The 11,220-nt window shown below is 43.2% G+C and overlaps 1 pseudogene; it reads right to left on the reverse strand.

Annotated features, from left to right (window-relative positions):
• Window positions 1–10,797, reverse strand: part of LOC121921742 — a 12,942-nt pseudogene extending 2,145 nt beyond the window's left edge.
• Between the last annotated feature and the right edge of the window lie 423 nt (window positions 10,798–11,220).

Raw genomic sequence — 11,220 nt, forward strand, 5'->3', positions numbered from 1 at the left:
CCTTGCAAAACTAGTATACAGGTTGGGGTGTTGTGAAGGTGAGACTCACCCACCCAACTTTTTTACTTGGTTGGCAGACCAATGGGTCTTTCTGATCCCACTGCGGCCACCAATTATGTGAAGGCGATGGCCACTATCCCACCAATTCTTCACTGCGAGACTTGAACTCAGGTCTCTCTTAAGTGTCTCCTACACTATAACTCATTTTAGATGCCAGCACTCCAGGTTTCATTTTTCCCCCCAGCTTGGCACCAACTATTCTTTGACTAATGTGTCCCAAACCTAAAAGTCTTTTCTCGATGTTGGTAGCATTTTAATGTGTTTCTGAAATCACTTCAGACAGCTGCTTGCTGAAACTAAATAAGAAATTTGCCAGTCAGACTGAATACAGTATCTCTTTTAGTGGATGGTGTTCACAATGGATACGGTGTATAAATACTTTATTAGTTGCACAGTTTGACAGTTTCTTTAGCTTGTCTTTGTAATTGGTTCTTCATAGCCCCATATATATATTTGTTCCCTTACAGACTAAGTTCCCATAGAACCTTTATTATACTTTTGTATCTTATAACACTTCTGGTTACCTGAGACTCCACTAGTCACCAAACACTGTGTCCTCCGCCAGATACTACAACAATATAATTAAGGACACTCTTCATCTTTCTTGGGTACCTAAAATCCTTTCCAGCTGCCCTCACAGCAGCCTAATCTATCCTCAATGGCTCTTCATCACGCAGGTCACACCAAACATCAACAACCCTTTCAAACCTACTCCTTCCTCTTATATACTCACTCCTGGGAGCAGCCTCCACCTTTTCCTGGCTTTGCTCCCATTGGCTAGTGCCAAGGTTCTAATATGCCTGTGTTCTCTCCACAGGTGTGTCTGTGTGTGTTAGTGCAAGGCCACTCCAAACCTTGCTGCTTAGCACTTACACTTAATGAAGTATTTATCCCCATATGACTCTCTGACTTCCGGAGTCAGCTGGTTCCACAGCCTGAACAAGTCTCTCTCAATGGATTCTAAATGAGTTACTCCTGTCTTAAAGAATCCTGGCTCAATAACGCTCACCTTAACTCCAAAAGGATGCATGTCTCTCCTAGAAAGAAAACAGAAAACGGTTATGCAATAGGGTAGCTTTTATCAATGGAAGTCCTAATGAAAAAACTTCTAAGCTATAGTTAACAGATCACAAAGGTCTAGAAACAAGTGCTTTCCCACAGTACACAGCCTGCCATCAAATGAATTAAAATAAAAGTCTGGAAAGGATAATGTATAGTTTAGCACTGGGTGAAGGAGAGCAACATTAGCTGTGTACTTGGGACTCACTGTGCATTGCATTTACAGCAGAATCCTCTGCCTGTTTCTTTTAGATTATATTCTGCTGTTTTCAATGGAGCTCATTCATAGAGTGCTAGTGAATCTTGTAGTTAGCCTAATTGAATCCTGTGTTTGATGCAAAAAACCAAGAACAAGTTTGTCCCCAGCGGTGGCAAAGTGAGGAACAGTTCACTAGCAACTGGGGTAAATGGTTTTGCTTTTACTGTCAATGTATGTGTATGTGTATGCACATGTTTGCCGTACTGGTGTGCACATGTTCAAGTCACTTGTCAACGACCCCATGAATTCTATAGAGTTTTCTTAGGCAAAGAATACTCATAGGTGGTTTTCCTTCTCATGATGTGACCAAAGTATGACAACCTCAATTTAGTCATCAGGGAGATCTTGGGCTTAATCTGTTCTAGAATCCATTTGTTTGACTTCTTGGTCATTGATGACATTCTCAGCACTCTTCTCTAACACCACATCTTAAATGAGATGATTTTCTTTCTATTGGCTTTCTTCAGCAATAGATAAACTTAAATTGCAACCCGTACTGGTTTACCATAGAAAGCAGAGTAGGGAGCCAGCCTGCCGTCCTGTGGAAGGAGATTCTACAGCCTCAGAGCAGCCACTGAGGAAGGCCATCTCTTACATCCTTGACAAATGTGACTGTGAGGCGGTGAGAGTGAGAGAAAGCCTTTCCCTGAAGATTACAAAGCTTGAGCAGGCTTACATGGGGGAAACACAGCATTAGCAATAGCAATTGCATTTACATTTCTACACTGCTTGATGGTGAACTAAGCACTGTCTAAGCAGTTTACAATCTGCAAGCCAATTGCCCCCAACAAGCTGAGTACTCATTTTACCAAGCTATGAAAGGATGGAAGGCTGAGTTCACCTGGAGCCCTTTGGGATCGAACTCATAACATTGTGGCTGCAGTAATGGCATTTAACCACTGTACCACCAGGGTCAAGATCCTCTATGAACCCTGGTGGAGCATTCTTGTACCAAGCCTTCCCTTCCATGTACTGGAGGTCTGGGGTGTGTGTGTGTGACATCTTTTCCCTCCAGTTGCAGCTAACTGTTCCCAGCATACACATCTCAGCCACTGATTGGCCATGGATGAGCTCTCAGAGCCATCAGCTGGGTTTCTATGGAGGAATCTCACTGTACAAGGAGGAACTGGATTCCCAATTCTGCAACAACTTTAAAGGACATATGCTGACATGGTGAGGGCTGGATGTTGATCATGATCTTTAAAGAGTTTCTGTTCTCCTCTCTCCAATCCCACAACGACCCAACTGTTGGCTATTACAGCTTCCCTCAACTAAGTATTCCCCATACTGAGATGGGGATGAATGGACCACAAGCATTCAACCCAAGCCAGGGTAACCAATTGCCATGCTGATCAGGGATTATCGGATCTGTAGTCCCAACACACCTATAGTTTGTCTTGTTGGGGAGAACTGTGCTATTGTATAAACATTAATAAACAATTGTACTGTAATTTAAAATCGAACTGTACTGTAATTTAAAATTGTAATTTAAGATTTGATTTCCTCATTAACCAAAGCTAAGTTATAGATTAGCTCAATGTGAGCTGCCAGATATTTATAAGATGTGACCACAGAGACATTTCTTCAAAAATCCACTATCCTCAAACCTACAGGGACTCACCGCAAGCTATCGGAGAATGCCTCCACTCCCCACTTTGACACACAATAGCCGCCACCTATACATGCCAGTCGGCCCAGAAAGCTGGACACATTGACTATTCTTCCTTTAGATTTTTTCAGAAGTGGGAGGAGCTTCAAGGTAATCCCAATGAGTCCCATGAGGTTGACCTCCAAAGTGGTGCGGAAATCTTCCAGCTGCATCCAGTCAGTGGGGGCCATGGGCATGGATCTCCCGGCATTATTGACTAAGCCATACAGTCCTATGGAGCATTTTAGAAAGGTCAATTTTGTCAGAAGGCAAGAAGAGAATATCATTGAAGGAATGGATAAAGTGGGATCAGAAACCTGTCCCAGAATGCTACAGGATATTATTTTCATAAGAATAAAGATAATTCTTTTCTCTCTTTTTGTTTCTGAAACAAAACATGACAACAAACAGTACAGCAAAACAACAATAAATGCAGGCAATAACCCAGATATCACCCTGAAAATGATAGATAAAAGGGATCCTGAAAGACATCTTTCCATAAAAATTTAGCTAAAATTGAGGGATGTCTAGAGACTAAATCTTGCTGGATGTATTCAATAAATGGGTGCCAAATCTTACGAAAGGTCAATCCGGAGTGTAAGCCTCTCGCTCTGTTGTTATTGTCTGCCATTTTCTCCATTAACCACAAGTCCCAGAGTCTAGTCCACCATCCTGCAATATTCAACTTTCCAGTTTTCCAGTTCTTGGCTATCTCAAGCCTGGCAACAGCCAGAAGCAAACTAATAAGTTCTTCATTCTGCAGGGCTTTATTTTCAGTCATAAAAATGGAGAACAGGAGCGGGAGTGGGGATAATTGTATTCTTTGTTTAGTGATCTTGGAGATCAGTTGTAAAATTTCTGTCCAAAACTCATGCACTAAGGGACAATCCAGCCACATATGTGCAAAGGTTCCCCCTCCAGCATTTTGGATTAGCATTGGTAGAAATACGAGCTAATTTGACAGGGCGGGTGTACTATTGATGGACCAACTTGATATTATTCTCTTTAATGGCAATGGACTTAGTTTTAAATGGTAAACGAATCCATATATTTTCCCAGGTCTTACTATCAATTGAAAGGGAAAGTTCTGCTTCCTATCCTGCCTTATGAAGCATTGAGTTCCCAAATGTTTCTTCTAGCAGACAATTATATATCCATGTTATTTAGCCTTTAGAATATATAGCCAGAGAGACACACATGTTTTCAAAAAAAGTAAGTGGGCAAGGATATTCCTGTATTATTATTATTATTATTATTATTAGAAGAGACGAGTCAAGGAGCACCCCCAAACTGTGGACAGAGTCCTTCAGGGGAAGTGTGACCCCAGCCAGAACTGGTTGGCATACCTCCATTCCTGGATTGGGGGTCCCTATTACAGTGGACCCTCGTTATATGCTGGGGTTTGGTTTCAAGATCCCCTGTGGATAACAAAATCTGTGTATGCTCAAGTCCCATTAAATATAATGACATAGCAAAATGGTGTCCCTTTTAAAAAAATGGAAAATCAAGGTTTGATATTTGAAATTTATACTTTTTTTTGAATATTTTCAAACTGTGGCTGCTTGAATCCATGTATAAAAAAATCTGTGTATAAGAAGGGCTGACTGTACAAGTACCTCCATCTTACCTGGATTCAATTTGAGTTTGTTTTCCCTCATCCAGTCCATTACCGCATTAAGATAGGCATTCAGAGGAGAGATGCCATCCTTAGTCACTGCATCAGTCTGAGACATAGAGAAATATATTTGGGTGTCATCAGCATACTGATAACACCCCTCCCATGTCTCCGGATGATCTCACCCAGCGGCTTCATGTAAATGTTGAACAGCATTGGGGACAGAATCGTGCCTTGAGGGACACCTGACTTGAGCTCCCTCTTGGCTGAACAACTGTCCCTAAGTGATACCACCTGGAATCTGCCCAAGAGGTAGGACCAGAACCACTGCAAAGCAGTGCCCCCAATACCCGACTCTCCCAGGTGTTCCAGAAGGATACTGTGGTCAATGGTATTGAAGGCCGCTGAGAGGTCCAAGAGCATCAGCAGGGTCACACTTCCCCTGTTGATGCCCAGATGGAGATCACTGACTAAGGCGACCATGGCAGTCTCAACTCCGTAACCCGTTCTAAATCCGGTTTGAAATGGAACTAGAAAATCTGTTTCTTCCAAGACGGCTCAGTTGTATGAAATTCTCGGATTTGTAGTTTGTGAGATGTTAAGCCTCTGTTTGGGTTTTGGTGCAAAGTACAAATCCCAGGATTCCTTAGGATGGAGCCATGACAGTTAAAGTGATGTCAAATTGTATCAATTCTGCAGTGTGGCAGCAGTCTCAATTTGCTAAGCTGAGGACAAAAAGCGAAAGGGGGAGGAGAAGAGGGAAATTGGAACATTTAAAAGGATCTGAAAAAGTGGGGTGATGATGGATCATGTTTCCTGCCAAACTGAGACAATTGGAGGGTATGCACTTACCTACACCCTCAGTTTCTTCTCTCACAAACTTTACAGCCTCATCCACACTGGAAGGGTCAGTCAGATCCAATAATACAGTCTTCAAGGACTGAGAGGTGCTGGCCCGAAGCTCCTGACTTCCCCTCTCTGAGAGACAAGCAGCAATGATGCAGAATCCATTCTTGTCCAGGTGTTTAGCCAAGGCATGGCCAAAGCCACTGTCACATCCAGTTATGAAGACATACTTTCCCATCAGGTTTTTTTCTTTCAGCCTGTCTCTGATGAGCCAGCAAATCATGAAGGAAAGCACCAGAATTCCTGCCAAATCTCCATCTGAAAGCAAAAGCAGTCCGCAAAATAATGACAGCAGTAGATGTCATTGACCAAATGCATGAGCCAATTTGGGTGTTCAAAAGAGGCATTTGTTCCCTCATTTCAGTTCCACTAAGTCTTTCATTAAATACAAAGAACTGGCAGCTAGAGATTTTGGCACAACCGAAATGATATCCAGAAACAACACACTTTGCTTGAACTTTCTTTAGAGTTTCTTCTCAATAGTTCTCTACTGTTTTCAAGATTCATCTGCTCTGCCTTGGTTACTCCTTCAAATCTGAAAAACCTTTCATCATGAAAAGGGAATTTAATTGGTGTAGGCAGAGAGGCCTTTGTGTTATGGGGAACATTCATTATTACCCAAGGCAATGAGTATTGGGAGAGGAAAGGAGAAAAGCAGGAGAAGGAAGGAAGGAAGGAAGGAAGGAAGGAAGGGAAAGGAGCAAGACAGATTTTAAGTGCTGTTGATGACTAGATTCTACCTTGTATTGCTACACATGATGCTCTTCTGCAGTGGAACTTCATCACACCTTTGAACAAACCACAGATTTTCAGCCCTTCTGGTGAGTGATGAACCCCTTACTATTTCCTTTATCTACTGATGGTGACAGTCAGTCCTCTTTATGGTTGTCAGAATTCAACATATGACTGTGATCGCTGCAGCACTGCAGAATTAATGCAGTTTGACACCACTTTAATTGTCATGGCTCCTTCCTATGGAATCCTGAGATTTGTAGTTTGTTGCAGCCCCAGAGCTTTCAGAGAGCAGGGACGTAGCCAGTGGGGGGGGGGGGGGGCCAGGGGGCCCAGCCCCCCCCTTCCGTTAGATATAATGAATGGTGTGCACCACTGTGCCGCTGTGCCCGAGCCCCATTATAATGGTGGCACTTAATCTGGACCCCCCCTTCCCAAAATCCTGGCTACGTCCCTGCAGAGAGAGAAGGCTAAATATTTCACAAAACGACAAACCCCAGAATGCCATAGTCATGGAAGTTAAAGCAGAGTCAGGAAACTGCATTAATTTTGCAGTATAGATGCGGCCTAGTCTCAGCGCCTGGCCCTTCTTTTCTAGTGTGCAGAATAAGAAGGAAGAATTCAGTGTAAGAATACTACCTTGAAAGTTATATGAATATATATTTTTCTGATTTGTGTCTCCAGAAATTAGTGTGGCTAGCGTGAAAACTGAAGATGGCTTCTGTACCTTTTAATTTTATTTATTTATTCATTTCATTTCATATCTATGCTGCCTTTCACCAAGGAAGGGAAGGGAAGTTATTTGCATTGTCATTTTAGTATAAGTATAAGTGCAGTTGACATTTATCCTTTTTAAAAAGATCTGGATTGTTTGATTTTTAATGCGATGAATTCTTCCAGACCATGGCCTGGGACAGACGGGCCAAAAACAGTGTGCCGCCGCTGATACTAGGGTTCCAGAGCGTGCAGCAACCACATGCTCCAGAACCCTAGCATGTATGGATGGCACCATCTTTATGCAGCAACATCCATACAGGGTGTGCACACATAACGCAAGCGCAGTGCTGTGTCTGCACTTCTGGGCACTGCGCTTCCGTCATTGACACACCACAGTGTGCCAATGGTGCACTGATGACAGTGTCCACACAAGATGCTGCATGGTTTGGCTGCTGTGGCGTCCCTCTGGAGGAAAACTGGAAGCCTCTAAGCCCACCTTTTCAGGGCGGTCTGTACTGCGCCTATGAGTACTTACTATATTGTTGTGCTCATACCCATTAACAGGAAGAAAAGGCCTTCTGGGGGTCATTCCCACTGGCGGAATAACCTGCATTCGGATCTGGCTCTACCCTGCTATTTCATTCTATTCCAAAAGGCCCCTCATTCTCACTATGAAAAGGAGGCCTATTTGGAATCGATTTATCTAGGTGGCACACTTGTCATTTCCATTGGAACTGGGAAGACAGAGCAGCCCTTCAGCCAGCCCCTCTCCCCAGACCCCTTCGGAAGGTCCTGATTGGACCCTCTTTCTCTCTCCTTTCTCTCCCTATCTCTCCCTTCCTTCCTTCCCTTCCCTTCCTTTCCCTTCCTTTGTTCCTTCTCCCTCTCTCCCTTTCCTTCCTACCTTCCTGCTGTCCTTTCCCACTTCTCTCGGGGCTGGCGGTGCTGCTGCCGTGCCTCTGTTCCTTCCCCGGGGCTTGTGGGGCTTCCAACGTTGGTACTGTGGCTGCCGCCACCACTTGCCCTGTGCTGTCCGGCGTGACAGCAGTGCCGGAAGTCCCACCAGAAGAGAAGTGGCAGCGGTGGTGCAGCAGCAGCACCAGCCTTACCAGCCCCGGGAAAGAAACGGAGGTGTGCTGCCAGCCCCACCAGCCCCAGGGAAGGAGCAGAGGTGCGCTGCCAGCCCCACCTGCCTCAGCAGCCTCAGGGAAGGAGCAGAGGTGCGCTGCCAGCCCTGCCTACCCTACCAGCTCCGGGGAAGGAGTGGAGGTGTGGCAGCAGCACTGCCAGCCCCACAACCCCTGGGAGAAGCAATGGCAGCACGGCAGGAAGAGGGAAGTATAGTAGGAAGGTAGGAAGAAAGGGAGCTGGGAAGAGGAGGAGGATGGGGTGTTCTTTTTTTCTTTTTTAAAAAGCAAATCTAACTGCAAAATCGGTAGAATGGCCCCTAGCACCTACTCACCTTTGCAAGTAGTTGCTTTGCCAATCTATCAATTTTGCAATTAGTTTTTTTTAAAAGGACCTCAAAAGGCAGCACCGGGGTATGTGTGTGACATCTCTGGGGATGGATGACACACATCCCTCTGCCATTTGCCCCTCCCTTCTGAAACAATTGATGCCAATCTGGTGTTCCCACTTACTGGAAACGCATCGGGATAGATTCTTCGCAAAAGAACCTCAAAATAACTGCTACCTAAATATTCCATGCTTTTGGCCTTGGCCCCGGGTTTTCCCCACTGGAATCGATCAAATGAGAATCAGAATCAATATCCAGTGGGAATGAGGGGCATATAGCTTGAATCAAAATCCAAAGTTTTTGGTAGTGGGAATGACCCCTTACATGGTAACAACTACATATCACCTCCAGTATCAGAGACAGTAGAGCTGTGAATGCCAGTTGTGGGGTGGAGGCATGTAGCATCAGTCCTGCCTTGTTTATGAGCTTCCACAGGTAGCTGGTTGGCTATTGTGATGACAGAGGACCAGGCCAGTCTCAGACTGGTCCTGTAGGATTCTTCTGTTGATCTCATTGTAGTTATTTCAACTGAGAATTGAGTCCTGAGAGTTTAGATCTTTTGTCCACAGTCAGGTAAGGAAGTTATCTCAAAGGAGAAGTCATGGGGAAGGGAAGACAATGTCATCACCAAGGCGGAGGTTAAACATGCAAAGCATCTAAACAGGAATATCTCCAAGTCCTCCTGATGTTGGCAATGAAAATACAAGCCTTTCTGGCAAATAGTGAGGGAATTTGTACAGAAAGAAGAGGAAAACCAAATTGCTAGGCTCTGTAAACTTGAAATTTTAACCTGTCTGGATTTTGTCTCACCATATAGAATTTATTGCAAGTTTCAGCACACGGTCCTGAAAATAATAATAATTACAAGGTGGTACAGAAATATTTTAAATATAAATCAATAAAGAAGGACTGAATGTCACCAATCAGCAGAACTGATGGGGGGGGGGGGGAATTTAACAAGTTGTTGATGGTTTTCTTTAAATGGAATGTGCTTCCCTTCATCCAGATCTGTTGCTGTTGCAGTTGTTTTGTTGTTTTAACAGAGAAGATAACAGAGCCAAACTTCCCTAGGGAGTTTCATTGTGTGCTGCAGTTTGTAAATGTTACACTGGATACTGCAATACATTGCTGATTGTCATGAGACTTTAACAGATTAATGCTTTGAATTGTAGAGATTGTGTAAGAATTTTTTTTTGTCTTGAAATAGATTGCTGTTGTAGTTACAAAAGTGGTAGACAGTAATATAACCCACAAGTGGTGACGGTAAGAACTTTAGATGCGGAAGAACAGGAACATAGACAACAGACATATATCATATATTAAACATTACTTTAAATTTTAAAGCCAGTTCAGACATATGTCTCAAGATAATCTTTATTTACTGCACAGAGGCAGGCAGGCAGTTGTTTTTAGTTTTATATTTAAGCTGATTTATTTGATTTGATCAATTACTTAAAGAAGCCATCAAGTTTTAGAAGGGCAGATAATTCATTTGAAATGCTATCAGCATCCACAAGAGCATCTCTGGATTTGTCTTGGTGATCTTTTAATCTCTTAATTCTAAATCCATTAAAAAAAATAAATCAAACACCAAGAATACTCAGTTGCCTGGGAGGAAAGCACAGATTATAATCAGAACAAAAATAGGGGAGATTTTATATGAGACGTTCCCATCTGGCAATACACAAAGCTATATACAGCACACCAATGCTCACCCAAGACATTTTTGCTGCCTGAGGCAGAGAAGCAAAGGACGTCGTCTGTCTCCTTTGAATAAAACTCAATGCCAGCCAAATTATTGTGGCACCTGAGGCAGACAGTCACACAAGTAGTTCCTGCCATATCTTTGGCAGTCAACACACTCTAGTGATGAATTAATCATGAGCAATTTGCTATCTTTTCATGATGTCCAAAATCTTCTTCCTGAGGCAGCTGCCTTACTCCGCCTGATAATAGGTCTGCTCCTGTTGCACATCTACAACACCCATTTATTATACTTTGCAAAGTTCTTTCCACAAAACCACTCCTGTTTGTTTCTGCAGATTGTAATATTATCAAGTTCCTGGGGGAAGTCCATTTGTTTGGGTTTTTTAGCTCACTTTTGACACCCACTGTGATAAGCACAGTGTAATAGAAATGATTTTACAAATGCATTCATGGCTATGCGTTATTCCCACCACCCCATCCCCAATGTTTGTACTTACACTCTGCAAAGGTATCTCTCCAACGCATTGTAAGCTTAGGATTGTCAACGCTGAGTTTACTCTGGTTTCAGAAACAGATGCTAGCTGGAATTTTCACTATGTGGGGCTTCTAGTAGCATAGTCTGTACAGTTCTATCTTTCCAGCAATCTCAGTACAAACATCATCCTTTGACTATTATACAGGCCTTTGCTGGCACTGGACATCTCAGTGCTGATGATCCCAGCTAACCTCTTTACCGAGGATTAGTCTGATTTCTACTTTACATGCAGGCTTCTCCTATATCTGTTTGCTACAGGAACATAGTCAGCTCAAATCAAAATAAGTTCTTGATATTTGGATCTTACCATACATTCAGATCTTTAAGATCTTAATATTCCGATCCCCCCGTCTTTACCCTCCTTTATTCTTGCCTGTCATCTGTTTGCGAAAATGCTTTAAAAGATTCAACATGGTCACCATTTTGTGGTTGTTCCTTGCTCATCATTCCTAAGAGCTATTGATCA

The sequence above is a fragment of the Sceloporus undulatus genome, chromosome 1, assembly GCF_019175285.1.
Source record: "Sceloporus undulatus isolate JIND9_A2432 ecotype Alabama chromosome 1, SceUnd_v1.1, whole genome shotgun sequence".
Classification (NCBI taxonomy): Eukaryota; Metazoa; Chordata; class Lepidosauria; order Squamata; family Phrynosomatidae; genus Sceloporus; species Sceloporus undulatus.